The sequence below is a fragment of the Macaca mulatta genome, chromosome 14 (assembly GCF_049350105.2).
Source record: "Macaca mulatta isolate MMU2019108-1 chromosome 14, T2T-MMU8v2.0, whole genome shotgun sequence".
Classification (NCBI taxonomy): domain Eukaryota; kingdom Metazoa; phylum Chordata; class Mammalia; order Primates; family Cercopithecidae; genus Macaca; species Macaca mulatta.
The window spans coordinates 19,815,895-19,843,408 of NC_133419.1; the positions used below are offsets into that span (position 1 = coordinate 19,815,895).

Below are 27,514 nucleotides of genomic sequence, written 5' to 3' on the forward strand. Positions count from 1 at the left end.
CTCTCTCGGACTTCAGTCTGTCATCCCTGTGCTCCTATCGAGGTTCTCTGGGCGGCCCAGATCCAAGATTCCAAGGGCTCAAGGCAGCATCTCTTACCCCTTCCAGAAAATACTGTTTCCCCGCCCGGTTCAGCCGCACCAGCTCCCGCGCCCCTGCCTCTGTCCCCCGGCCGCGAAGGCGACCTGGCGCTCACCTCCTCCGGTGCACTGGGCGCCCGCCCCGCCTCCCTGCGCCGCACCTGCAGCGCCGCACCCTGGGCCGCGCCCGCGGGGTCGACTTCCTGCTTTCTGCCCCGGGCCCAGGCACCGTGCCAGGCTCGCCGGCCTGTTAGCGGCATGGGGCCCGGGAGTGCCGGCGGAGAGGCGGCGATTCCGACGGTCGTGGGCGCAGGCCCCCTCCTCTTTCTAAGGCCTCTCCTGTCCCTGGTACCCCCGCCCGCCCGGGACCCAGGCTTCAGTTATCGCAGCTGGCACGTCCCGGGACCTGGCTTTATCCCTGGCCTGCCGCGCTCCCAGCTTGCACTTCCAGAAGTGCTTGAGGGGACCGCCCGGATTCTTCCAGCCGGCATTGAGGGGAGAGTCCCCCGCCCCTTCCAGGGCCGGGCCCGGGAAATCTAGCCTGTGGTCTGCCACTCACCAGGCAGCCGGGGGAACGCGGAGGACCGACTTCTCTGGTTCGCTCTCTAGCACCTGCGTGGGGCGGCCACTTCCTCAAACGGCCTGAGTTATCTTCGTGGTAAAACTGAGGGGCTAGGCTTGACCTGTGGGTCCCAACCTTCTTGCCCAGAACTCTAGGTGGTATGGTCGAACATAGATGTTTGTAATATTTTAAGCACCATTTAATTAGTGCCATTTAATGAACGGGTAAGATGATGTCATGGCTGGGATTTGTTTTAAAATACTCAGAATACTCACCAAAAATATTTTTTATTTTTATTTATTTATTCTTTTTGAGACGGCGTCTCGCTCTGTCGCCCAGGCTGGAGTGCAGTGGTGCTATTTCAGCTCACTGCAACCTCCGTCTCCCGGGTTCAAGCAATTCTCCTGCCTTAGCCTCCCGAATAGCTGGAATTACAGGCGTCCATGACCATACCAGGTTATTTTTGTATATTTTTAGTAGAGACGGGTTTCGCCGTGTTGGCCAGGCTGTTCTCTAACTCCTGACCTCAGGTGATCCGCCGGACTCGGCCTCCCAAAGTGCTGGGATTACAAGCGTGAGCCACCGCGCCCGATCTCAAAAAGATTTTTTTAAAAGGTCGATAGATTAAACAAGATAAGCCATTGATAACTGTAGCTGGGCATAAATACACGAGGATCCATTACAAGAGTTTCCTTACTTTTGTGTACATTTGCAAATTTCCAGAATAAAAAGGTAAAACCTATGTAGTAATTTAAACTCTCAGATCCTAACTGCACAAACCTTCACTGGAGCTGAGTGCAGTCCTGGGTGGGCTGTAGGGAAATGGGAGGGTTGCAGGCTGCAGTGAAGTGAACAGCTGGGCCAGAGCAAGCCCGGCCCACACCCTACCCTCTTCCACTAGCCCCAGGTACTAGCACTGCCCTCTTCCTCCTCAAGGGATGAGACTCTGCTTCCTAGTTATGGGCTGTTCTCCACCTGGAGGATACCGTCTGGTTATCTTGTCACTTTTGGAACCAAAATATCCTTTTGGGGAAAGAAAGGCTTAAAAGGGACTGAGCTGATCTCCTGAACCCCACCTGGAGTCTACCTCTGGGATTTTCCTTTGAAGGTGTGGGTTTTGGTTTATTAAGAGCAATGCGTACCTGTTCCAGTCTCTCCTCTCTTATGCCCGAGAGCTTACCATGAGAAATAATTTAATGACAGGGCAAACTTGTCTCTGAGAGGCACTGGTGACCTGGAAGGGCCTTCTCCTTGGCACATTAGCAGGAATTTGTCTGATGACTCCTGCCACCTTGAACTGGAGGGAAGAGATATATATTGTATATAGGCCAGAAGCACTTCGCTGAGAGAGGCCTAGGGGCAGTCAGTGCTGTGTGTGTGGGAGACAGTGTGGGCTCTCTATGGAGGCCAAAGTACACCCCTGTCTCCAATCTCTCACCTTACATCATACCTGAAATTCTGTCATTAGTGTCACTCCCTTGGATTAAGGTTGTAACAGGCCAGTACAGCAGGTTTCCTGGATTCTAATCCTTTTTGTGCCTTATGAGGGAAAGGAGTGGTGGGGATGTTTCTTAGGGGGTCTAAGGCCCCCAGGAACTGTGTACCTTGCATAAACGGTTTGCTTTTGAATTTTCTTTAAGGAATGTTAATTGTTTAAACTATCCACAAAGGGTGAAGTTTTAGGCCTTGCCCAGAGTGATTACCCAGGATGTGAATTTGGTGTGAGGTGGAGCATAAGATCATCAACGTGGCACCTGAAGGGCTGTAATAGTCCCTTTATGGGTGTATTTTCTTGCCTTGGCTGGGAGCCACTAATAATGTCAGCAGGAAATTATTTCTGCCAGTCACAGTAAACAGAACTAATTTCCCAGGTTCAGGTGTCAGTGGATTTATACCTATGTGGCTTGAGAACTTCTGGGAACACACAGATGTTGACTGTCTCACTCTTTGAGTTCAACAAGGACTCATGAGCCTACTCTATGTGATAGACACTCCTAGTTGTCTACCAAAATTCACTCCCCCATTCATCCAAAATAATTGGATTGTAGCTAGTCTCATGGTTGCCCAGCCAAAGACTGCATTTCCTAGCCTTCCTTCTAAGTAGATGAACCATGTGACTTTGTGGATGGTGAAGGGAGGTGTCTTGGTGAGGTCAGCCTGCTATAACAAAAATACCATAGATTGAGTGGCTTAAACAGTAAGCATTTATTTCTCACAGTCTGGAGGCTGGGAGGTCCAAGATCAAGGCCCAGGTGGATCTGGTGTCTGGCGAGGGGCTGCTTCCTGCTTGTAGAAGGCTGCTTTCTCCTTCTGTCTTCACCGGGCAGATAGATGGGAGTGGAGTTGGGGGTAGGAGCTCATGTATTTTCTTATAAGAGAACTAATCCCACCATGTGGGTTCCACTCTCATGACCTAATTACCTTCCAAAGACCCATCCCCAAATACTATCACACTGGGGCTTAGGGGTTCATTTGAGTATATGAATCTTGGAGGGACACCTCCAGTCTATAGCAACAGGAGAGATATGCTACTTTCTAGGTCTTTAAAACTTTAGGAGTGTGTTCCTGCATGCTTTTTCTTCCTCTTCCCATAACCTGGAAACCAAATGCATCTATAACCCAGTCTTGACCATGAGGACAAGGACAACGTCTTAGAGACTGTGGAGGAATGTGATGGAAAGAGCCAAGGTCCCTGATTCTGTGGAACAGAGACACTAGCCATTGTGGACTGCAGGAAATCAACTTATGTCCCTGCATACCTACACACTTCTAAAGGGGTCTCTTTGCTACAGCAACCAGGCCTTTACCCACATGCCTACTGGAATGTCATTTCCTCCTCACACATTTATTTTCTAGGCAAAATTGAGAAGGCATGAAATTGGTTAGTCTAATCTCTCTGTTCCTGTCTGTCTCTTTTGCTTTCTCTCTCGCAGCTTCCCATCCATCCATCCATCCAACCATCCAACCATCCATCTGTCCATCCTGACCTTATCCAGGACCTAGCACAATGCCTGCCACAGTAGGTGCCTAGTGCCTCTTTGTGGAATGAGTGGAAGTCAGACCATGGGTAGGAATGCCTGGAAATCAGGGCCAATTTAAGAACTTTGTTGACCCTAATCCCTGAAGTTTATAAGGCTTCTCATTCATCCCACATATAATTCAAAGTAAAAATTAACACTAAACTACAAAATACATGTGAGCAGAGCAAAAATCTTTTTTTTTTTCTCATTACTGGAATGCTCTTTTGAAAATAGTAAGTTATTTCCAGAAAACAATTATGTCCTCCTTTTCTAGTGCTTGTGGCAGGTACTACCAACCATCTGTTTCAGAAGTTGACAACTTTTTCTGTACAAGGCCAGAGAGTAAATATTTTAGATTCTGTGGGCCACGTAGTCTATGTCGAAACTACTCAACACTGCTGTTGTAGTATTGTAAACAAATGGGTACAGCTGCATTTCAATAAAACTTTATTTGTAAAAATGGAGGGATGGTGAGAAGTTGGTTAATGGGTACAAAAATACAGTTTTAGAAGGACTAAGTTCTAGTATTCGATAGTAGAGTAGAAGAATTATAGTTGACAATAATTTATTGTATATTTCAAAATAGCTAGAAGAGAAGAATTGTAATGCTCCTAACACAAAAGATAAATGTTCGAGGTAATGGGTATCCCAATTACACTGATTTAATCATTATACGTTATATACATGTATCAAAATATCACATGTACTCAAAAAGTACAATTATATCAGTATTTTTTTTTTTAAACGTTAAACAAGTAGTGGGCCAGATTTGGTTCACGGGGAATGTAGTTTGCAGACCTCTGGTTTACTCTATATTAAATTATTCAAGAAGAATAATTGGCCGGGCATGGTGGCTCACGCCTGTAATCCCAGCACTTTGGGAGACCAGGGTGGGTAGATCACTTGAGGCCAGGAGTTTGAGACCAGCCTGGCCAACATGGTGAAATCCAGTCTCTATTAAAAATACAAAAATAAGCTCAGCGTGGTGGTGCACATCTGTAGCCCTAGCTATTCGGGGTGGCTGAGATATGAGAATTGCTGGAGCCTAGGAGGCGGAGGTTGTAGTGAGCTGAGATTGTGCTACTATACTCCAGCCTGGGTGACAGAATGAGACTCTGTCTCAAAAAAAAAAAAAAAAAAAAAAATTCTTCTTTCTTACTAACATTCCCCATATTTTGTTTGTAAGTCAACATGTCAACATGTTTCACCTCGAACTGGTTACTTGCAGCTAGAGGTGACTACGTGACATAATTTTGGCCAACGAGTAGTAAGCTGAGGATTTCTGGGAAAGTTTTTGCTTTTTACCATAGGTATAGACTTTTTTTTTTTTTTTTCCTTTCTTTGTTCTGCCTAATGAGAACTGATGTCTGGAAAGGCAGCAGCCATCCTGTGGCCATGAGGCAAAAACTATGAAGAGGAAAACTAAGGATGGCAGAATAGAAGCTTGGAGCTGTCCTGAGTCCTTTAGAGCTTGGCTAAGCTTCCCTCCCAGCTCTGGGCTGCCTAAGCCTTGTTGTAGGAGATGACAAACCCCTATCAGTTTAAACCTCTCCAGGATGGTATTCTGGTTTTGGCTGTGGAGGAAAGTCCTAATGTAAACAGTGCTCTAGTGGACAATTCAGTGTTGCTAGAACTCATGTTGAAGGTTCCAGGAAGGCTCAGGACTGGTTGGTTTCTGGGTCTGGGGCAGCAATGTGGAAGATTCACTTGTCAGGGAGTGAACCCATGCTGATGAGCTAAAGGTGGGGTGGAGAATTCCAAAGGCAGGGCCCACTTGCCAGAGAAGGATTGGGAGTGGGAGAGTCAGAATGAGGACAAACAAATCCCAAAGCATGAGATGTGTGGCTAGAAACGAGGGGAGGGGATTCTTCAGGCAAGAACGGGAAATAGGCAGGGGATTGGCACAGAGTTGGCTCCCCTTTCACAATGACACAAGGCACCACCTTGGATCCCTGGTCTGGCTTCTGGGCAGTGGCTGACTTTGGACAGTGCTGGCCTATTTGGATCTGTTGAGATGTAGAGTAGTGATATGGTTTGGCTCTGTGTTCCCCACCCAAATCCTATGTTGAATTGTAATCCCCAGTGTTGGAGGTGAGGCCTGGGGGAAGGTGATTGGATCACAGGGATGGTTTCAGATGGTTTAGCATCATCCCCCTAGTGCTGTCTCATGACAGAGTTCTCCCGAGGTCTGGTTGTTTAAAAGTGCATAGCACCTCCTACTTTGCTCTCTTCCGCCCTCTCTGGCCACGTGAGACATGACTCCTTCCTCTTTACCTTCTGCCATGATTGTAAGTTTCCTGAGGCCTCCCCAGCCGTGCTTCCTGTACAGCCTGCAGAACTGTGAGTCAGGTAAACCTCTTTTTAAAATAATTTACCCAGTCTCAGGTAGTTCTTTGTAGCAATGTGAGAACGGACTAATACAAGTAGTAAAAAGCATCACTTCACAAAACTCCTGAAATATGCATCTGATTAATCTCTGAGCAGGAGTGATGTCTCCCCCATCCTAATCCATTGGGAGTAATGGTGTCTGCCCCTCTTGGTGGAGGGTGTGTTACCAGCAGCTAACATTTATTGGAGATTGGCTTCACACCAGGTGTTTTATATACAACATGTCAGTCCTCACAACAATGCTGTGAGGTAGAGTCCACCATCATATCCTTATTTTCCAGAGGGGGAAATTGAGACACAGAGATGTTAAGTCTTTGGTTCAAGGACACCCAGTGAGGAGGTAAGAGCTGGATTTGAACCCAGGCCATTTTGACTTCTGAGCAGAAGTTTATCCTGTTGCATGAGCTCACCTCACTCCAAGAGAGTTTTCCAATTGGTCTTCCAGGTCCTTGGTCCTATGGAGTGACCCTGGCCTTGCTGCTGTCCATCCTGCTGTTGAAGAGCAGATACGTGCTTAGGGTTGGATTGCACCAGTCCCAGGGTTCTCTTCACGCTGGTACTTGAGAACCCTCTGACCGATCCATTGTCTGGTCTTTGTCTGTAGCTTTTCCACCCATTAATCTTATCTCCCACCTAACTGTAAGCTCCGTGGTAGTAGAGAGGCTGTCTAGGGATCGTCATAGCTAATAGTTATTGGGCACTTGCTGTGTGCTCTGCCCTGGCCTCGACACTGCATGGATTAATTCCTCTAATTCCCATGATACCTCTGTGAATTGGGCATTCTTATTCCATTTTACAGAAGAGGAAACTGAGGTCTGCAGAGGTAAAGTTAACATGCCTAAGGTCATAGGGGCTGATAAGTAGCAGAGCTGGGATTTGAACCCCAGGCCAACTGATTTACTCCCTTAACTATTCATGTTATTCTGCCTCTCCTTGTGTATATAGCACTTTGTGGTTTACAAAGCATTTTCACCCACATTTAAAAAAGGCTTTTAGAGCATTGGAGCTTCAAAAAACCTTAGAAATTGCCCACCCCCCCTCATGTTACAGAGAATGAATAGGTCAAGAGAGGAATGAGTTGCTCAGGGTCACACAGTTTATGAAAGGGTGAGACAGGACTGGAACCCTGCTCTCCTAACTGTTCATAGAGAGCCCTGCCAGACCCTAGGCTCCTTCCCTGCCCCGTGAGCTCTCTAAGCACTGGGGCTGCATCATAGGCATCCTTAGGCCTCTGGCCCCTAGCACAATGCCTTGCACACAGTGGGTGCTCAGGAAGTGTGCATTGAATGGATGTGAGGCCAGGGCTCATATCATTATTAGACACACCACTCCATTCCAGTACATCTTTGGTATGTCTCATGGCATGGGGCACGATGGCCGGCACATAGCCAGTGTACTGGGTTGAACAGTATCTCCCCCAAATTCATACCCAGAACCCCAGAATATATGACCTCACTTGGAAATAGGATTATTGCAGCTGTTTTGAGTTTAAATGGGTTCATACTGGATTAAGGTGGGCTCTCAGTCCTGTGACTTGTGTCCTTGTAAGGAGAGGGAGATTTGGTGACGCAGAGATGCAGAGTGGGCACACATGGCTGGAAGGCCCTGTTAAGATGGAGGCAGAAGGTAGAAATAGGACTGGTGCAGCGCCAAGCCAAGAATCTTCAAGGATTGTTGGCAAGCTCCCGAAACTTGGAGAGAGGCACAGAACAGATTCCTCCAGGAGGAACCAACGCAACCGACGCCTGCTGATTTTTGCCTTCTGGCCTCCTGAACTGTGAGAGAATACCGTTTTGTTGTTTTCAGCTACAAGTCTGTGGTAATTTGTTATAGCAGCTCTAGGAAACTAACGTAGTAGGTTTGTGAAAAACAAAACCAGAAACTGTTGCTTCACCGATAAATCCCAGGGGGATCACAAAAGCAACAGCTTTTGGCCAGACACAGTGACTCACCCTCTGTCAGTTTGGGAGGCTGAGACAGGCGGATCACCTGAGGTCAGGAGTTCGAGACCAGCCTGGCTAACATGGTGAAATTCCATCTCTACTAAAAATACAAACATTAGCCGGGCATAGTGGTGAGCGCCTGTAATCCCAGCTACTCAGGAAGCTGATGCAGGAGTATCAGTTGAACCCGGGAGGTGGAGGTTGAAGTGAGCCAAGATTGCGCCATTGCGCTCCAGCCTGGGCAACGAGTGAAACTCTGTCTCAAAGAAAAGAAAAGAAAAAAAAGCAACAGCTTTGTCTCAATCTTGGCTGGGGGTGAGGAGAGAGAGGGTTCAGTGGCTGAGTTAACACTTTACTCTGCGAGTTCATGGCGCAGATCCACCTGGAGAGACATTGAGGCATGGCGCAAACCTCCCCAGACTTTTAGGTCTTGGCCTAGTGGCTACAATCTTGAGATTTTTAGATAATTTCTCCATCACTCTAGACCTCAGTTTTCCCATCAGTAAGATGGAAGGGGAGCCAGGCTTAATGGCTTCTAAGGTAAAAGACTCTGATTCTCATCCCAGATGGTAAGTGGGTTGTAGGGGAGGGCCCGTTGAAGCCACATGAAATTTACTGGCTTATGTCACTGGGAAGTCTCAGAGATCTACTAGCTTTAGGTGCAGCTTGACCCAGTTATTACAGATCCTGGTGTAGGCTCTTATCCAAGTATTGGTTTTGTTCTGAGGCTGCATGTGATGGCAAAATGCCTTCAGCTATTCCACATCTTACACCATCTGGTTGAAGTCCGGTGGGGGGAAAAAATCACTGTTCTTCCAAAGTCTTGAGGTTCACTCTGATTGGCTTGGCTCAGGTCACATGACCACCCTGACCAATCACGGTGGCCAAGTAGATAAGACCAGCACTCTGGTTTAAGCCCTGTGTCACAAGCTCCACTCCCTGGGAACTGGGGGTTCCTAGCCAAAGGCCCAGACAAGGGGGGCTGAGAGTTGGGGAGGACTCTGCAAGTGAATTTTGGGAGGTATTATCACAAGGGGATGAATGCTGGACGGCAAGCTACCAGTGTCCACATGAGGAGCCTGCCTTGGAAGCCGGGAAGGGAATCTGGAAGGTTCCTACTTTGTTCAGAGCTCTCCCACACTCATCCCTACACCTGGCTAACATATCTTTCACACACTCATCCCTACACCTGGCTAACATATCTTTGAGGGCTCACTGAAGACGCCCCTTCCTTGGGGAGGCCCTCCTATTAGAGTCTGTCTGCCCGATGGTCACTCTGAGCTGCTCCTGTCCATTCCTTTTGTGATGAGATGTGAAGGAGGTATGGGCAGGAGGCATCTAGTAAGAGCATCCTTTTTTTTTTTTTTTTTTTGAGATGGAGTCTCGCTCTGTCACCCAGGCTGGAGTGCAGTGGCATGATCTTGGCTCACTGCAACCTCCGCCTCCCGGGTTCAAGCGATTCTCCTACCTCAGCCTCCCGAGTAGCTGGGATTACAGGCATGCACCACCATGCCCGGCTCATTTTCTTTTTTTAATTTTTTAATTTTTATTTTTAGTAGAGACGGAGTTTCGCCATGTTGGCCAGGCTGGTCTCAAACTCCTGACCTCAAGTGATCCACCTGCCTTGGCCTCCCAAAGTGCTGGGATTACAGATGTGCGTCACTGCGCCCGGTCCCATTTCTTGTTGGTAGTGTCCCACCTTGGCTGTTTTAGTATTCTGGGGCCATCAACCCAGACTCCTGCTCTCCTCTAGCCTCAGGGCATGACCTAGCCAAAGGTGCATAACCCAGGCAAGGCTAATAAACCAATTATTTACTTTTTCTCTCTCTGAAATGGAATCCAGAGCAGACGCAACAACAACAAAGCCTGAAATTGGTTATAGCTGATTCGCAGTTGCAACAACATCCAGAGAGACCATTCACGGTTTCCTGCAACTGAGATTTCCAGAGCTGCCCTGCTTGTGGTTCCATCCCAGCCTGATTCTTCAGCTTTTTCCTCAGTTCTGTGAGCTTCCCTGGACTCTTCTATTAACCATTTCTTTGCATAACTTGGCTGAAGTCTGTATCTGTTGCTTGCAATCAGAAAACCCTAGATAACATTGTGGGCATTTCTCCCTGTCCAAGGAGAGAGGTTAGGGCAGGAACTGACCAGTGCCAGGGAGCGTGTTTGGACACGTTTGGACACCACAGCCCCACCTTCTTCTTAAGTGGTGGGGTTCCAAGAGCAGGGGCAGGGAGAAAGGAAAAAAGCAGGGCAGCAGGAAGTGTAGACCAGGATGTGTACATACTGGTGTGTTTGCAGAAGGGCTGCCAGCAGGCGGGTGCAGGTTAAGGTTGACTTCTTTCTCTTAGTCTCTGCTGTAAACCTGGCAGGTGCAATGAGGTGGTGGTGAGGTGGGCTGCTGTGGATGCCTGGGAATTTGAAATCGGTTTAATTTAGCAAACATCTTCCAAATGCTCTTTCTGTTTTCCCCATCCCTAGGTTTACTGGTCAGTTCGGATGATTTAGGGACACCTCACCCTGGCGTGCTGATAGCACTTTTACCCCCTCACAGGTTTTGAATGGTCTGAAATGAACATCAAGAACCCAAGTTTAACATACAGCTTATATAAATGAATGAATAATGGCATAAATCAACTGAGTTAAGCAATTTCAATTTTGGAGCCACAGAATCCATGACAAGAATCCTCTCACTAATTTTTTTTTTTTTTTTTTTTTTTGTTTTTTTCTCCTCTCTACTGTGGTACAGCAGAGCAATAGAAACCTTCCCTTTTAAAATGACATGGACCTAGGTTCAAGTCTTAGGTTCACTGCTTTATAAGCTAAGCTGTATTTGTTTGTTTGTTTTGAGACAGGGTTTTTGCTATTAGCCAGGCAGTGCAGTGATGCGATCATGGCTCACTGCAGCCTCCACCTCCTGGGCTCAAGAGATCCTCTCACCTCAGCCTCCCAAGTAGCTGGGACTACAGGTATGTGGCTAATTAAAACAATTTTTTTTTTTTGTAGAGACAAAGTTTCACCACGTTGCCCAAGCTTGTTTTGAACTCCTGGGCTTCAGGGATCTGCCCACTTGGGCCTCTCAAAAGATTACAGGCCTACTGCACCCAGCCTGAAAGCTGTATTTGTAGACAGAGTTTCCCTCTATCACCCAGGCTGGAGTGCAATGGCATGATCTTGGCACACTGCAACTTCTGCCTCCCGGGTTTAAGCAATTCTTGTGCCTCAGCCTCCTTAGTAGGTGGGATTACAGGCATATGCTACCATGCGCTACTGAGTTTCGCATTTTCATTAGAGACAGGGTTTTTCCTTGTTGGCCAGGCTGGTTTTGAACTTGAAAGCTGTATGTTCTTTTTTTTTGTTTTTTGAGATGGAGTCTTGCTTTTTTGCCCAGGCTGGAGTGCAGTGGCGCGATCTCAGCTCACGGCAGCCTCCGCCTCCCGGCTTGAAGCAATTCCCCTGCCTCAGCCTCCTGAGTAGCTGGGATTACAGGCGCCTGCCACCATGTTTGGCTAATTTTTGTATTTTTAGTAGAGACGGGGTTTCACTATGTTGTTCAGGTTGGTCTCAAACTCCTCACCTCAGGTTATCTGCCCATCTCAGCCTCCCAAGTGCTGGGATTACAGGTGTGAGCCACCGCTCCTGGCCGAATGCTGTATTTTAAAATACAGAATGGTAATAATATATTACTTAGCATAGCGTCTGTCATTTAGTTACTTATTATTAGTTTTCCTTGTGTTTTTTTTTTCCCTGTGCTGGTTTTTCAACAATTCCTAAGAATCCTCTTGGCACTGGGCACATTCTTCATCATTGCACTAACACTCTATCAATTAGCTATTGCTGTGTAACAAGGCTTTTCAAAATTTAGCTCGTGAATCTATGGGTGAATTGGGCAGTTCTGCTGATCTTGGCTGGGCTTACATGTTTGGTGGTCAGCTGGCTATAGACTGGTTTAGGATGGTCTCAGTTGGGATAACTGGGCATAACTAGGATGGTCTCAGTTGGGATAACTTCATGGGGTCTCTCATCCTTCAAGAGGCTAGCCTGGAATTGTTCTTTATTATTATCATTTTTTTGAGATGGAGTCTCACTCTGTTGCCCATGCTAGATTGCAGTGGTGTGATCTTGGCTCACTGCAACCTCTGCCTCCTGGGTTCAAGCGATTCTCCTGTCTCAGCCTCCCAAGTAGCTGGCACTACAGGCACGTGCCACCATGCCTGGCTAATTTATATATATATATATATATTTTTTTTTTTTTTTTTTAGTAGAGACAGGGTTTCACCATGTTGGCCAGGTTGGTCTCGAGCTCCTGACCTCAGGTGATCTGCCTGCCTTGGCCTCCCAAAGTGCTGGGATTACAGGCATGCGCCACTGCACCCGGTTGGCTTGTTCTTGTGGTGATCAGAGATCTGAGAGAGAGCAAAAATGGCAGCACCTTTTGATACTTATGCTCAGAATTGGTACATCACTTCTGCCTTATTTATTCTATTGGCCAAAGCACCCCCCTAGGCAGAGCAAAGTCAGAGTATGAGGAGGGTACAAAGTTACAGGACACCATATCTACCTGTATTGAATACAGGTAGGACAATAGTTGGGACTATTAATACATTGAAATCTATCTGATTACACTATAGTCTACTAATTGTTTACTTCTCTCTCTCCAACCGGACTCTGTTTTTTTCACTGCAGGATTCTTTGTGCCTAGCACCAAGCTTGGCACATAGTAGGTGTTCAATGAACGTTTGTTGATTGAGTCAATGAAGAGCTGGACTGTGGAGCTGTCCCTGGCTGGGGAGCCGGTTGCCTGATCACTCCCAATCTAGATGAGAACCACTGTGAGTCAACAGACTTTGAAGTTTGGTTTCAGCCTTCTAGCTCAGCCAAATTCTTCTATTTCACCTGGGTTTTGGTCTTTGGAAGGTAAATAGCTGAATGCTTATTTTGGTGTCATTCTGACATCTCTGAAAGTTTGCAAGATCGAAGATCTTGTGATTGAGAAAGGGATGTAATATTTAACCAGTGTAATTATGTCAGGAATACAAACAAGGCAGGTCATTTGGATTTATTAATATCTGGACATTCAGTTTCAGACATAGGTAAACATTTTAAAAGTCGCTTGAACTGAAAAAATCTCCTTTCATGCTTTATATGTTGAAATTGTTTCTGTCAGTTGGTGAATACACATATATTTATTATTCCAGGATAAAATGGTACAATAATTAATGATAATTGAGAGGTGTGAATTTTATTTGCAAACGTAATTGTTAGGTTTCAAATATTTAAATAAATAGAAAATAGCCTGATAGTTCATATGAATATTAAGAGAGTGTGTTAGCTAGATAACTTTGGGAAGAACATTTTATTCTTTAGGAGCCAACAAATGTTTATACAAATTTAAATAAGAATACTAGGCAGAATAATAGAGATTCAATTATCTTTTATAATTCCAATCTTTATAGAATTATTTGGCAGAATAGCAGCTTAAACATTAAATCAAATAATTTTTAGGAACTATATTTAACTTGTAGTTATTTAATTCCACTTAGACCATTAATCTCTTAAGAAAATGTCTGCTTGAGAATTAGTCATATCTTGTGGGATCAATTAAAGGTAAAATGTCTGTTTTGCTACTTCAAAATTTTATAAGGAAGAAAAATTCTGCTTTCAAGTGCAAGATTCACAATAGACTAACTTCCATTCAAATTCATTCAAATATGATAAAAAATATAAAAAATATGAAAGAAAAAAGTGGTTAAAAATAAAGAGGTATCTCCCCCCCCCCTTTTTTTTTTTTTTTTAACAAATACAAAGATCTTGTTTTAGGCCAGGCGTGGTGGCTCACGTCTGTAATCCCAGCACTTTGAGAGGCCAGGTTGGCAGATCGCCTGAGGTCAGGAGTTTAAGACCACCCTGGCCATCTCTACTAAAACTACAAAAACTAGCCGGGCGTCGTGGCGGTCCCCTCTAATTCCAGCTACTTGGGAGGCTGAGGCAGAAGAATCGCTTGAACCTAGGAGAGGGAGGTTGCAGTGAGCTGAGATCGCGCCACTGTACTTCAGCCTCGGTGACAGAGTGAGACTCCATCTCAAAAAAAAAGAAAAAAAAATCTTGTTTTTTTCACTAACTTCAGTTGAAAATGAGAGACTACTTAGTATGACAAATGTGCAGTGTGTGATTTTGAGAGCAATGGAACCTTTTAAGGTACAGAGAAGGTAGCATTCCTTTTTTTTTTGAGACAGAGTCTTGCTCTGTCTCCCAGGCTGGGGTGCAGTGGCGCAATCTCGGCTCACTGCAACCTCCACCTTCTGGGTTCAAGCAATTCTCCTGCCTCAGCCTCCTGAGTAGCTGGGATTACAGGCATGTGCTACCACGCCCAGCTAATTTTGTATTTTTAGTAGAGATGGGGTTTCTCCATGTTGGTCAGGCTGGTCTTGAACTCCTGACCTCAGGTGATCTGCCCACCTTGGCCTCCCAAAGTGCTGGGATTACAGGCATGAGCCACCGTGCCCAGCATGAACTTATTCTTTTTTAATGGCTGCATAGTATTCCATGGTGTATATTTGCCACATTTTCTTTATCCAATCTATCATTGGTGGGCATTTGGGTTGGTTCCAAGTTTTTGCTATTGTAAATAGTGCTGCAGTAAACATACATGTGCATGTGTCTTTGTAGTAGAATGATTTATAATCCTTTGGGCATATACCAGCAATGGGATTGCTGGGTCAAATGATATTTCTGGTTCTAGATTCTTGAGGAATCACCACACTGTTTTCTACAGTAGTTGAACTAATTTACATTCCCGCCAAGAGTTTAAAAGCATTCCTGTTTCTCCACAGCCTCTCCAGCATCTGTTATTTCCTGACTTTTTAATAATCGCCATTCTAACTGGTGCGAGATGGTATCTCATTGTGGTTTTGATTTGCATTTCTCTAATGACCAGTGATGATATGTTTCTTGGTCACATACATGTCGTCTTTTGAGAAGTGTCTGTTCATATCCTTTGCTCACTTTTTGATGGGGAAAAACACAATTTTAAAATGAGCAAATGACTTGAGTAGATATTTCTCCAAAGAAGATATGCAAAATGCCAACAAGCACAGGAAAAGATGCTAGAAATCATTAGTCATTAGGGAAACAGAAATCAAAACCACAATACGTAGCCCTTTACATCCACTAAGGTGGCTATCAAAATAATAATAATAGTGATAATAATAATAAAACAGACAATAACAAGCGTGGCCAGGAAATGGAGGAATTGGAGCTTTCATAAATTGCTGGTGGGAATTTAAAATGATGAAGCTGTCTTGGAAGCAGTCTGGCAGTTCCTCAAAGGAGTAAACAGAGAGTTACCATATGACCTAATAATTCTACTCCTAGGTATAAGCCTCAGAGAAATTAAAGCAAAGGTCCACCTAAAAACTTGAATGCAGATGTTCATAGCAGCATTCTTCATAATAGCCAAAAGGTATAATAACCCAAATGTCCATCAACTGATCAACAGATATATGAAATGTGATATGTCCATACAATGGAAGGTTGTTCAGCCATAAGAAGGAATTAAGTACTGATAACATGCTACAACATGGATGAACTTTGAAAATATTACATTAGGCCAGGCGCAGTGGCTTGCACCTGTAATCCCCGCACTTTGGGAGGCTGAGGTGGGTGGATCACGAGGTTAGGAGTTTGAGACCAACCTGATCAACATGGTGAAACCCCGTCTGCACTAAAGATACAAAAATTAGCCCAGCGTGGTGGCGTGTGCCTGTAATCCCAGCTACTCGGGAGGCTGAGGCAGGAGAATCGCTTGAACCTGGGAGGCGGAGATTGCAGTGAGTTGAGATTGCGGCATTGCACTCCAGCCTAGGCGACAGGGCGAGGCTCCATCTCAAAAAGAAAAAAAAAAAAAAAGAAAATATTACATTAATATTACATTAAGTAAGTGACACCAGTCACCAGACACCATATTGTATGAATCCACTTACAAAATGCCCAGATAGGTAAATCTACAGAGGCAGAAGCTAGATTAGTGTTTGCCTAGGACCTAGGGGGCTATGGGAAATGCAAAGTGACTGCAAAAGATAGGAAGGTTTTTTGCTGGAGTGACTAAATTATCCTAAAATGGTTGTGGTGATGCTTGTACAACTCTACAAATATAGTAAAGACCACTGATACTTCAAATGGATAAATGGTATGGTATGTGATTTATACTTTAATAAAGCTGTTTTAAAAAGCTATTAGAGGGAAAAAAGCTGTTAGAGCTTAAAGTGAGTTAAGCAAGGTTGCAGAATACAAGATCAATACAGAAAAATCAACTGTATATATAGAAAAATCAATTCTATATATGGAAATGAACAAGTGGAAATTGAGATTTTTTTTTTTTTAAGTACCATTTATGGCCAGGCATAGTAGCTCATGCCTGTAATCCCAGCACTTTGGGAGGCTAAGGTGGGGGGATCACTTGAAGTCAGGAGTTCAAGACCAGCCTGGCCAACATGGTGAAATCTCTACTAGAAATATAAAATATTTCTACTTCATCTCTACTGGAAATATAAAAATTAGCTGGGTGTGGTGGTGCATGCCTGTAATCCCAGCTACTTGGGAGGCTGAGGCAGGAGAATCACTTGAACCCGGGAGGCGGAGGTGTTAGTGAACTGAGATCATGCCACTGTACTCCAGCCTGAGTGACTCTGTGTCCAAAAAAAAAAAAAAAAAAAAAAGAAAGAAAGAAAGAAAGAAAGAAAAAAAGACCATTTAGAATATCAAGGAAAACCTGACATACAGAATACAAGCAAGATTCGTATGCTAAAAACTACCAAACATTGGCCAGGCGCTGTGGTTCACACCCATAATCCCAGCACTTTGGGAGGCCCAGGTGGGCAGATCAGGAGGTCAGGAGATCGAGACCATCTTGGCCAACATGGTGAAAACCCATCTCTATTAGAATACAAAAAATTAGCTGGGCGTGGTGGTGTGTTCCTGTAATCCCTGCTACTTGGGAGGCTGAGGCAGGGGAATCACTTGAACCCAGGAGGCAGAGGTTGCAGTGAGCTGAGATCATGCCACTGCACTCCAGCCTGAGCAACAGAGCAAGACTCCGTCTCAAAAAAACAAAACAAAACAAAACAAAACAAAACAACTACCAAACATTGAAGAAACAAAGACTTAAATAAATCAAAAGATATGTGATGTTCATGGATCAAAAGACTTTAAATTGTTAAGATTTCAATTCTTCCTAAATTGTATTATATTATAATAATACAATTGACTGGTTTTTTGTAAGTTCTGTTAGTTTTGCTTCATATATTTTGGGGTTCTGTTGCTTTGTGGATATACATTTATAATTGTCATATCTTCACCTCCATAAAGACCCTAACTCCAATACAGTCAAAATGGCAGGGGATGTTAGGGCTTCAACATATGAATTTGTTGGCAGACAGCGGGGATGCAAGTCAGCCCGTAGCACTGAATAATATTCCACTGTATGGATATCCTACACTTTATCCATTTGCCTTTTTTTTTTTTTTTTTTTTTGAGATGGAGTCTCACTCTGTTGCCTAGGCTAGAGTGCAGTGGCACGATCTCAGCTCACTGCAACCTCCGCCTCCTGAGTCCAAGCGATTCTCCCACCTCAGTCTCCCAAGTAGCTGGGATTACAGGTGTCTGCCACCACGCCCGGGTAATTTTTGTATTTTTAGTAGAGATGGGGTTTCACGATATTGGCCAGGCTGGTCTCAAACTCCCAACCTCAGGTGATCTGCCTGCCTCAGCCTCCCAAAGTGCTGGGATTACAGGCATGAGCCACCATGCCTGGCCCCATTCACCTTTTGAAGAACATCTTGGTTTCTTACTTCCAGGTTTTGTCAGTTAAGAATAAGGCTGCTATAAACATCTATGTGCAAGTTTTTCTGTGGATATGTTTTCAACTCATTTGGGTAAATAACTGAATGCGATTGCTGAATAGTATATAACTATACTTGGCTTTGGAAGAAGCTGCCAAACTGTCTTCCAAAGTGGCTGTACCGCTTTGCATTCCCACTGGCGTGTATGAGAATTTCTGTTGATCCACATCCTCAACAGCACGCGTTACTATTGGTTTTTTGGATGTAGCCATTCAAATAGGTGTGTAGTAGTTTCTAATTGCTATTTTAATTGACAATTCCGTAGTGGCATATGATGTTGAGCATCTTTTCATTTGCTTCTTTCCTATCTGTGTATCTTCTTTGGCAGAGTGTCTGTTCAGATGTTTGCCCACTTTTAGTTCATTTATTTTCTTAATAGTGAGTTTTAAGAGTTATTTGTATAGTTTGGATAACAGTCCTTTATCAGACACGTATTTTGAAAATATTTTCTCCCAGTCTGTGGCTTGCTTTTTTTTTTTTTTTTTAAATTCTCGTAATAGTCTCTTTTACAGAGCAGAAGTTTTTAATTTTTTTTCTTTTTTTTGAGACAAGGGTTCACTCTGTCATTGGTGAACATTGGTGCAATCATGGCTCACTGCAGCCTCAACCTCTTGGGCTCAGGTGATCCTCCCACCTCAGCCTCCCTAGTACCTGGGACTCAGGTGCATGCCACCACACCTGGCTAATTTTTGTACTTTTTTGTAGAGATAGGATTTTGCCATGTTGCCCAGGCTGGTCTCAAACTCCTGGGCTCAAGTGACACTCTCACCTTGGCCTTCCAAAGTGCTGGGATTATAGGCATGAGCCACTGTGCCCGGCTGAAGTTTTTAATTTTAATGAAGTCCAAATTACCAATGTCTTTCATAGATTACGCTTTTGGTGTTTTGATCTTAGTGGGCTGGATTGTTGTCCACATTTGATTGTTGGAAAAGCAGGTCTGAAGTGAACTGCTCAGAGTCAGCCAGTACCTGTGCAGAAGCCAAAGTTTATCCGGTCTCCTCGTTGAGGGCATTCTTCACCGCATGGGGAGCGGCAGGAGGGACCCATGTATGTGTGTGTTTGTGTGTATGCACACAGATGCATTTTTGTTCATGAATGCAAATAGGTAGGGCATACACATTTGGTGTTGAGAAGCCAGCAGATTGTTGCATAAAAAGCAACATGGGTGGCTGGGCACGGTGGCTCATGCCTGTAATCCCAGCACTTTGGGAGGCTGAGGCAGGCAGATCGCAAGGTCAAAAGATCAAGATCATCCTGGCCAACATAGTGAAACCCCGTCTCTACTAAAAATAGAAAAATATTAGCTGGGCGTGGTGGTGCATGCCTATAGTCCCAGGCACTTGGAAGGTTGAGGCAGGAGAATCGCTTGAACCTGGGAGGTGGAGGTTGCAGTGAGCTGAGATTGGGCCACTGCACTCCAGCCTGGGAGAGTAAGACTCTGTCAAAAAAAAAAAAAAAAAAAAAAAAAAAAAAAAAAAAAAAAGCAATGTGGTTGAACAAAGAGATACAATTTCTTACCTCTTAGAATTAAAAAAAAAAAACATTAAAAGCTGTCATTTGTTTGTCAGAATGGGGAGCAGCTGGAATTCTTATATACTTTGGGGTGGTGGCTAAATGGTACAGTCACTTTGGAAAACAGTTTGGCAGTTTTTTTGTGTGTGTGTTTGTTTGTTTCTGAGACGGAGTCTTGCTCTGTTGCCCAGGCTGGAGTGCAGTGGCACCATCTCAGCTCACTGCAAGCTCCTCCTCCTGGGTTCAAGCAAATCTCCTGCCTCAGCCTCCCGAGTAGCTGGGACTACAGGCGCCCGCCACCACACCCGGCTAATTTTTTGTATTTTTAGTAGAGATGGGGTTTCACTATGTTAGCCAGGATGGTCTCGATCTCCTGACCTTGTGATCTGCCTGCCTTGGCCTCCCAAAGTGCTGGGATTACAGGTGTGAGGCACTGCGCCCGGCTGGCAGTTTTTTATATAGTGACATATTTTCCATATGACTCTGCACTCTCATTGTTAGGTATTTACTCAAGAGAAATGAAAAGTTACGTTCACCCTGAAACCTATGCAAAAATCTTCATAGCAGTTTTATTCCTAATAGCAAAAAATTAGAGAAAATGCAAATGTCCATCAACAGGCAAATGGATAAACACACTAGGATATTTGCGTACAGGGGAGCACTACTGGATGAAATGGGTAGAATGCTACTCAGGGAAATGAAAGAACTGCTTGACTGTAACAACAAAACGTCTGAATCTTGGCTGGGCGCGGTGGCTCACACCTGTAATCCTAGCACTTTGAGACGCTGAGGTGGGCAGATCACTTGAGGGGAGTTCTAGACCAGCTTGGCCAACATGGTGAAAACCCTGTCTCTACAAAAAGTACAAAAATTACCCAGGTGTGGTGGCGTGTACCTGTAATCCCAGCTAGGGACTGAGGAGGCTGAGGCATGAGAATCGCTTGAACCAGGGAGGCAGAGATTGCAGTGAGCTGAGATCGTGCCACTGCACTCGAGCCTGGGTGACAGAGCGAGACTCTGTCTCAAAATAAATAAATAAATACAATGTATGAATCTCAAAGACATTTTACTGAGTGAAGAAAGATAGACACAAAGGAGTGTATACTATATGAATCCATTTAAATGAAATTCTAGAACAGACAAAGCTAAGCTCTGGTGATAGAGAACTGATCTATGGTTGACTGGTGATGGGGTGGATTGATTATAAAGAGGCACAAGAAAACTTCCTGGGGTGATGGAAATGTTTAATATCTTGTCATTGTCAGTATCAGTCAGGCCAGGTGTGATGGCTTATGCCTGCAATCCCAGCACTTTGGGAGGCTGAGGCAAGAAGATTGCTTGAGGCCAGGGGTTCAGGACCAGTGTGGGCAACATAGCGAGACCCTCTCTCTACAAGTTAAAAAAACGAGCCCAGCATGGTGGCACACGCCTGTAGTCCTGGGAGGCTGAAGCAGGAGGATCGCTTGATCCCAGGAGTGCAAGGTTACAGTGAGCTATGATCACACCAGTGCACTCCAGTCTGGGCAACAGAGTGAAACTTTGTCTCTAAAACAAACAAAAGCAGTCAATCAATATCTTGATTATATGGTTGTTATAACGCTACACTTACAAATCTGTGCATTTTATTGTATCTAGTTATGCTTCAATAAAACTGACGCCAAAACAAGTTGGTTGAAACAGTATTTTTGGCCCCTGTTTTATCAAGTATTATTAATTTTTATGCAACAAGGATAGCTTCTAAAGTGCATTTTAGCTCTATACGCCAACCCCACCTTCAGACTTGTGGGCTTTTAATTGCTAAATAATTTCCCAGCAATTATGCATTCATCTGACGAAGTTATTACAAATTTTAAAGTTTTTCAGGGTTCCAAGTGAATCAACTGAAAGAAATTCGGTTGGAAATGAATGTTTACAGCCATTAGTTCCTCCTGTCTTGATAAGGTCTTTGCACCCCAGGGAGATTTTGCAATTTTTGCATGCATTTTGAAAGCAATTTTGTCTTCTTTCTAGGTTGTTTCATTAAAAAAATTCATTTTCAGTCATCCATGTCCACTTTACCTGTTTGGCTATGTTTTCACAAATTCCACGAATATTTCTAGTCTCTTAGAGAGGAAGACAAGATTGACAGTTCACAGAAACATTGACAAACAAACAGGGAAGGCATAATGAACTGAAAATAGATTAGGACATGAAATTTAAAAAAATGTCAAAGTCTGAAAGAGGACTACAAAAATGGAAAAATATTGTAACACAATGGATAAAAAATGATTTTATAAAGTCCCCAAATTCTGTTACCAGCTTGCTACGTGGGGCAAGTTTAACCTCTTTACGCCCCATTTCTAGGTCTGAAAGGTAGGGGCTAATGATGGAACCCCCTTATGGATTATTGTGAGGATTAAATGAAGTCGTTCACGTCAAAGCCTTCAGCCCAGTACCAGGCAGGCCACTGCACTCCAGCCTGGGCAGCAGAGTGAGACTCTGTCTCAAAAAATAAAATAAAAATAAAATAAAATAAAATAAATGTTTGCTGCTATTATTATTACATCCATAGTGCATAATAATTACTAATTACAATTTAAAAAAACCCCAGTGACTAGACGTATTGTCAACCTTTTGGATCATTTTACTTGGGTCATATTGGGGGTAGGGCTGGCCAGCTGGTGGTTTAGAAGGTGATTTGGTCACTGGACTGGTATAAGGAAAAGGAAGGATAGTTGCGGGTTAAGGAGGTTAAAAGGCTTAACTTTGAGGGGGCGTTAGATCTTGGTGTCCCCAAGTTCTGAATTTATTCATTTAGTCACTCAACAAACATACTGATTCCTCGGCATCCATGAATAAGTTAGGGATCTGGGAAGATGGCACCCAGGCTGGGGAGGGGTTAGCCTAAATGGCCTCTAAGCTCACATCCACCCCGCAGGGAGGAGATCCAGAGGCTGAAAGTGACTTGAGAGATATTTGAGCAAAGTCAGGGCTGGGACCTGCTATGTGCCCTCTGTCCCACTGGTGAGCAATTCTCCTAGCACCTGTGATCACAGGCCAGGGTAGGAAGTGCTTGAGTCCTGACAGGAGAGTAGTCACTTTCATCTGGGAAATAATGGCATGCAAGCCTGGCATTGACAGACTCAGGGCATTTGGACACCTATGGAGAAAGGGCTGTCCAGGTGGTAGGCGCGGTACAGGAGAAAAATAGGTGGATCTGGGAAACATTAGACACTGTTTCTTGTGTCATAGACTTTCCCTCCAAGTCCAGAAGGACTTCCTGGAGGAGGAAGAATTTTGGGCTGACACTAGGACCTGGGTTTGATGAAACTGAGTATAGCAATTCTTTAGTATTACCAGGCAGCATAAATTTCTACTTCCAGCTATCTGTCCTCTCCCCATGCACACTTATTGGAAGCTGGCATTTTTCACGACTCACGTGATAAAGAGTTTTTAGAAATGTAACTCAAGGTAGGAAGGACATAGACACTCTTGTAGTATTATTGGATATGAAAATTATGCAGGTGGGTGATTTCCCCTAGGGGACGATTCTATGTGAGTTTTAGACATCTCGCCGGAAGCCAGGCCACAATAAGGACCCCATCTCCTTTTCCCTGTCCTTATGATCAAAAGCCGCTGTTTCCCCATATTTTTTTTTCTCATTCTAAAGCAGAGTCAGAAAGAGCCAGAAATGACTGAGTCTGCAGGTGGGAGGCTGGAGGCAAGCGGAAGAGGGGCTTGGGGGAGAGGGTAAAGGGAGGCAGAGAGAGGAGGGAAGTGTGGGCCCGAGGTGGAGTCCTTTCTTTTATTTTTGTAGACTTAGGTTATTCACTATGAGAGCCCTTTCTTTTTGCTTTGTTTTTTGAGAGACAGTCTTGCTCTGTCACCCCGGCTGGAGTACAGTGGCGCAATCTTGGGTCACTGCAACCTACACCTCCCCGATTCAAGTGATTCTCCTGCCTCAGCCTCCCGAGTAGCTGGGACTGCCACCGCGCCCGGCTAATTTTTGTATTTTTAGTAGAGAGGGGGTTTTGCCATGTTGGCCAGGCTGGTCTTGAACTCCTGGCCTCAAGGGATCCACCTGCCTTGGCCTCTCAAAGTGCTGGGATTACAGGCTTGAGCCACTGTGTCCAGTGAGAGTCCTTTCCTGACTGCATGGTTCAGCCCTGAGTGGACACTTGGAATTCAGGCTACAGACCTGGAAAATCCCATCCTTTTTTTTTTTTTTTTTTTTTTGAGACGGAGTCTCGCTCTGTCGCCCAGGCTGGAGTGCAGTGGTGCGATCTCGGATCACTGCAAGCTCCGCCTCCCGGGTTCACGCCATTCTCCTGCCTCAGCCTCCCGAGTAGCTGGGACTACAGGCGCCCACAACCGCGCCCGGCTAATTTTTTGTATTTTTAGTAGAGACGGGGTTTCACTGTGGTCTCGATCTCCTGACCTTGTGATCCGCCCGCCTCGGCCTCCCAAAGTGCTGGGATTACAGGCGTGAGCCACCGCGCCCGGCGAAAACGCCATCCTTGAACCTGCTGGGTGGGCGCCCATTCTGTCCGACCAGGAAACAGCTCCCAGCACCCAGGTGCTGGGGATACAGCGAGGACAGGCTGGGTGTCTCCTGCCCTCAGGACCACCTCGTGTGGTGGGAGACACGCATATGCAGAAAGATGGAAACATGGCAGCAGAGGCAGGAATGGAGCTGGGAGCTTTGGATCTAGGGCAGGTATGGCTGAGCTAGGCCGTTTCATTCTCTCCTCCTGAAGAATGCCCCCCTTCCTTCTGCTGTTGTTCTGTGGGATCTCTCTCTCGTGCTTGGGAGCCTAGCCAGCAGTAGCCTCAGTGACCTCAGGGACAGACCCCCACAGCAGCAGAGGAGAGAGGGAGGGACTGGGGTGTGGGCGGCAAGGCTGGTGTGAGATAGGGAGATGAGAGTGTCTTAGCTGGAGGAGCTGGGGAAATCCAGGCTGCCCGTTTTTCAGAGGGGAAAGCTGAGACTCTCCTAGAGCAAGGGATTATCCAGGGAAAGGAACATGAGTACCGAGGAGGAAAAACCTGGGGGGCAGGGGCCCAGAAGAGAAGGCAGATCCCTCTCCACCCCACCCCCAGGCAGGAAGCCCAGGCTCTAACCACCACCTTTGGACCAGGCACCTCTCCTGTCCTCTGAAGGGATGGGGGAGCGGGGGATGAGTGTGGCTTCCGGCCCGCTGGATATGCTTGCAAGGCACATTTGCAGATTTGCTGCTGCACAGGGAGGGGTGGGTTGGTGGGGAGGTCCCAGCCTGATGGGGCACCTGGAGGGTGGAGAGACCTCTCGGCACCTGTTTACTCCCTCTCAAGTCTCAGAGGCAGCCCAGAGGCAGAAGGTGACTTGATGGACACTTGCACAAAGTCAGGGCTGGACAGGGCAGTTCCCCAGGGAGTTCCCCTTTCTGGTGCATTATTGAATTAGTGGGAGGGCAGGTTCACTCTCCAAAGCTGGAGCATAAATTCTCTGAGGGGCAGGATCACCTGACCCAGACACTGGCCCTCATACATCCCAGGGTTCCAGTAAATGTACACCCCATCCAGTTGCTTTTCTAACTGCAACAAGAGCTAAGTAACATTTATTGTGCGCTTACTCTGTTCTAGGCACTATCACAGCAGGGACTGCTTTTCATTCTGGCACCAATTCTGGGAAGTAGATGGTATTATTATCCCCATTCGACAGAGGTGGAAACTGAGGCCCAGTGAGGTGAAGTGCCTCACATAGACACTTGCTGAAGGTCACATGCAGATGGAATCAGGACAGGAATCCCAGTGGGTTCAGAGCCTGCCCTGAATGCCCCACTTTCCCCCCTTCCTAGGGCCCCTGGCACTCTTTCTGGTGCCAGGCTCATGCCAAGCTGAAGGAGCCATTCTGGAAGCAAATCTGGGCAGGCGAAGGCCAAGCAGCCAATTCACAGGGGTTATGTTGACAAGTTTCTTGGCAACGTGGAAAGTCTGACGATTTTACAAATGTGTGAAACTAAGACTCAATTTTCCCTCATCCTATCTCCCCTTTCTACCCACCCTCCAACATGGATCTAAATATGGATCCCATGTTGGGGGGTAGCCCCCCTTTCTAGACTGCAAGAGAAGACGACGTTGGGGAGGAGGTGGGGGCAGTCAAATTGGGCAAGAGCGGCCTCGGATGATGCTGCCTCCAAAAAGGTCCCTGTGTAAGTATGAGGTGGGTGACTGAAATTTCTGAAATCCATATCTGAGATCACTGGGTGGAGTCATACATTTCCACCCTTCTGGGATTAAGGACACAGCAAGGAAGACCATTTAGGGCGAAGTCACCGTTTATGGGAATCTAAACTGTGACTTTGGCAAGGTGCAACATAAAAATGCTAATACGTGTTTATGCACTAAGCTGGAAATAATGCCGAGCCCCTCAGTTAAAAAAAAAAACAAACTAAAAAAACTGTCAAGAATTGCAGTTTCCTCGAGTCGGAGGAACTAAGTGAGCTGTTAACTGAGGACTGTAAACCTGCCACATGGCGACGTTGCTTTGGTTATTAAACAGAAATACCTGCTTTCTTATATGCATGCACTGTTGTTTACATGCCTCTGAATTTCTAATTTCTGCAGGAGATTCTGGTGACTAGTGTGCGTTTTCTCAACATTCACAGTTATTATAACTTTAAATCTTTTACCCATATCCTATAACAATGTCATCCAAGTGTTCTTTAAGTGGTGGTGCAGAAAAACGCACCTGAAAATCGGTAACATTGGAAAGGAAATGAGATGTGATAAAACGTTCCGAAGAAGGCCAAGCCACCGGCAGGAAATGCTGCACTGTTAATTTAGCAGAGAGTGAGTTATGAAATATTAGCGATAATGCCAGGAAAATAAAAAGCAGCATTAAAGCAAAAATATGCCACAATTGGGGTAATTTATGCAACACATTCTTTCTACTTTGCATTCATTTCTCTGGCAAAATTAGTCAGGAATTATGCACGCTTTGAATTATGCAAGGTGTTCAGGACTACAGGCTTTGCATAAAACGCGACTGCCCTGAGGTTCTCAGTGGGTGGAAGAATGAGTGACCCTATTCTAGGGTTATCTTAGGCCAGGCAGTTGTACCCTCCTGTCCTAGGTGGGGATGCAGTGACCTCATCTGTAAAATGGGACCTTTGGACCGGCTTGTCTTTCTTTCCCTGCTAGACTATGTAGAGACAGGCACCATTGTATTTCTGCCCCAAAGGTGTCTTTTCCTGGATGGATCCCACAGCTGATACCAAACTCGTCTTTATTAACTGTGAGGCTGGCCATTCAAACACCAGGTGCCAGAGAGGGCTTCTCACTCATCGGAATCCAGGTGGGATGAGTCCTCGGAGGCAAGGTCCCTCCACCTTCACCCTAGAGTCACACAGAGGCTTGCCCCGGGGGCTGGTGACAGGTGGGTGGGAGAAGAAAAGGCCCCTGGGGAGCAGGAGAAAGCCGGGTGCCATGGGGACCTAGCGCCACTGGAGGGCAGCACCAGCACACGGCTGAGGCCGCCTCTCTCGGAGCCGGGAGGGAGGGCTGGGTTCCGGGCGCCAGCGGTGCCCGGGTGCGCAGGACACCCCCACGTCCCTGCTCTCACGAAGTTCCCATTCTCCTGAAGGAGACAAAATAAACATGAACAAATGAACAAGTGTGCCTTGTCAGGCAGCAAGTGTTGGTACAAACAAGATAGTGATGGGGGTGGGGACACCGTTAAATAGGGGCCAGGGAGGCCTAACCCGGGAGGGGACAGCTGAGATGCCGCTTGGGTGGGGAAAACAGCCCGAGATCTGAAGGTGTTCATGGAGAGAGGAAGGGGCCCCTAGAGGAGTCGGGGAAGCCTGGGTCAGGGAAGACGAGAAAACTGAGGAACAGAGAAGCCAGGTAGCTTACCCAGGGTCACAGAGCCCGTGAGCTGGGGACAGCGCCTGACGACGCCCGAGAGCCTTCCACCGCACTGGTTTCTCCGACCTTCGTCTCTAAACAGGACCGCGATAGTCACAGGTTCTGCCCCACTCCCCATTTCTGACTGTATTCCCCATAAGGAAACAGGGCAGGGATCACTGGCTGTGAGCCCAGCAAGTCCCCTCCCGTGGCTTTCTCAGTTATTAAATGGAAGGGTGGGTCCCC

General features: G+C 45.8%; 1 protein-coding gene and 3 long non-coding RNA genes across 12 annotated transcripts in view; 1 reads left to right on the forward strand and 3 right to left on the reverse strand.

Moving 5' to 3' along the window:
* SLC35C1 (solute carrier family 35 member C1) overlaps nt 1–752 on the reverse strand; it is a 37,010-nt gene extending 36,258 nt beyond the window's left edge. For 5 of the 9 annotated variants that reach the window (XR_013403273.1, XR_013403275.1, XR_013403276.1 and 2 more), the window contains exon 1: nt 195–733. The gene's annotated coding sequence lies outside the window, so the exon portion shown is untranslated. Of the gene's footprint in view, nt 1–97 lie in introns of all 9 variants that reach the window. The other 4 variants (XR_013403271.1, XM_077960989.1, XM_015114236.3 and 1 more) reach the window with 4 other exon arrangements.
* Nucleotides 753–4,977: 4,225 nt separating this feature from the next.
* On the reverse strand, nt 4,978–16,674 carry LOC144334259 (uncharacterized). Its single transcript, XR_013403938.1, has 3 exons — nt 16,552–16,674; nt 10,279–10,402; nt 4,978–8,247 (listed from the first exon to the last, which is right to left on the reverse strand). It is a non-coding gene; the product is annotated as an uncharacterized LOC144334259 (long non-coding RNA).
* Nucleotides 16,675–17,768: 1,094 nt separating this feature from the next.
* On the forward strand, nt 17,769–21,084 carry LOC144334246 (uncharacterized). Its single transcript, XR_013403924.1, has 2 exons — nt 17,769–18,349; nt 20,921–21,084. It is a non-coding gene; the product is annotated as an uncharacterized LOC144334246 (long non-coding RNA).
* Nucleotides 21,085–23,180: 2,096 nt separating this feature from the next.
* Nucleotides 23,181–26,999, reverse strand: LOC144334241 (uncharacterized). Its single transcript, XR_013403917.1, has 2 exons — nt 23,881–26,999; nt 23,181–23,579 (listed from the first exon to the last, which is right to left on the reverse strand). It is a non-coding gene; the product is annotated as an uncharacterized LOC144334241 (long non-coding RNA).
* Between the last annotated feature and the right edge of the window lie 515 nt (nt 27,000–27,514).